The sequence below is a fragment of the Tupaia chinensis genome, unplaced genomic scaffold, assembly GCF_000334495.1.
Source record: "Tupaia chinensis unplaced genomic scaffold, TupChi_1.0 Scaffold147282_1, whole genome shotgun sequence".
NCBI lineage: Eukaryota > Metazoa > Chordata > Mammalia > Scandentia > Tupaiidae > Tupaia > Tupaia belangeri.
This window is the reverse complement of record NW_006207133.1, coordinates 5811358-5813189: the sequence shown is the minus strand read 5'-3', so window position 1 is coordinate 5813189 and position 1832 is coordinate 5811358. Positions and strand designations below refer to the sequence as shown.

Below are 1832 nucleotides of genomic sequence, written 5' to 3'. Positions count from 1 at the left end.
GTGTGTGTGTGTGTGTGTGTGTGTATATATATATCTCCAAGCAAGTGAGATTTGGTTGAGGCAGGAATTCACTCCTATGTTCCTGGTAATATGATCCCACTTCATGAATATTTGTAATTCATCCTCCCTATCCTATCCACATTGTATTTGAATCCAGTGATCCAGCTCCAAGGATTAGGATCCAGTGAGCTCTCTCCAGTCCAAACTTTTATAACCAGCAAAATCAAAAAAGAGGAGGCAAAATGTTAGACACTGTAATCAAAAAGGGTTTCTGGGGAATGATGAGTTATGTTTGTCATCCGCTTAACAGATGTACATCAATAACTATCAAATTCCCCAAAACATATTTCTGAATGGTGCTCAGATAAATCTTAGAACCTTAATCATCATAGAGAAGCATTTTATATTTACAGTTCAACTGATAATGCCAACACTCATTACTGTGCAGTGTATTATAGGCTTTGTGGTTGAAAGAAGTTATGTAGTTGTAGTTTACTGGTATTGACTCCCACCTAAGCCTAAATTAAATATAATGCTCTTATCTGCAATTTAATTTGTAAATTAAAGTGTTTTAAATATGAGTCAATTATGAATATTAGTTTAAAGGGGAAAGTAAGACTTAAAAGTATTCCCAACTAGATTATCTACACCAATATGTTGGAATTCTATATTTTGCTTTCATTTTGTCTTTAGAAAAATGAAATAACAATGTCCTATCAGTCACATGGAGGATATGTAGATTTAGTGGTTTTGATTAAAGACATCCTGTATCTATATGTATACCAACAGCAGGTCACACATTAACAGTTGTAACTAAGCACTGTGACAAATTAGCCAGTTCTTTCCACATTAGTCATTATTAAAACAAAAAAGTGGGGGAAGGGAGTAAAACAGTAATAAAATGGGCAATGTCATATTGCCACAATTGCCAAGAATTAAAGAACAAAACAATTATAGATAACGATGACTGCATAAGATGTTTACAAGTGATTTAAGGTAGATGCATATAATCATTTTTAACCCTTGATTTTCAGTATAAGGTCAATACTGCCAATTTTATCTGTGACAATAGCACTTGACCTTTGGCAAAGTTTTTAAAAAGGGAGAATGAGAGACACAGAAAGGAAGAAGGAAGAAATTTAAGAAGCAGGCAGGCAAGGAAAGAAATAAAAGAAAGAAGAAAGAGAGAAAGAAAGAAAGAAAGAAGAGAGAGAAAGAGAGGAGAGAAAGAAAGTGAGCAAAAGAAAGAGCGAAAGAAAGAAAGAAAGAAGGGAAGGAAGGAAGGAAGAAAACACACAGACATTTCATAAGAGGGCTTTGCATCAGTAGCACTGTAAGAAGAATTAGAACTACCATTTGATCCAGCAACCCCACTCCTTGGTATCTGCCCAAAGGACAGGAGAACTTCATTGTGGCATTATTCACAATCGCTAAGACATGGAACCAACCCAAATGTCCATGAACCAAAGAATGGATTGAGGCAGAAGAAGCCACGGGCCTTCGGGACAAGGTTTCACATGGCTACTGTGAACTAGATTTTTAAGGGAATGAAGATTTTCTACTAATAATTCAGCCTCCAACAAACGAGCTAGCGCAAGCACAATAGAACATCAAAGAGATTCTGGATCACCTCTGTCTGCTTGCTCCTGAACATTAAGGCTGAACCTCAAGAATTTGAAAGAAACACAACATTCATCAGATGACAAGAAATCACCGCCGGATCACGAGAAATATGGGAAAACAAGAAAATACCTCTCCTCCTAGGGAAAAGAGTAACTCTTCATCCACAAGCAGTTCGGTGAAAATCATGGAAATTTCTGATAAGGAATTCA

The 1832-nt window shown here is 36.3% G+C and overlaps 1 pseudogene; it reads right to left on the bottom strand.

The window, feature by feature from the left end:
• Positions 1-1832, bottom strand: part of LOC102502698 (MICOS complex subunit MIC60 pseudogene) — a 45557-nt pseudogene that overhangs the window by 2799 nt on the left and 40926 nt on the right.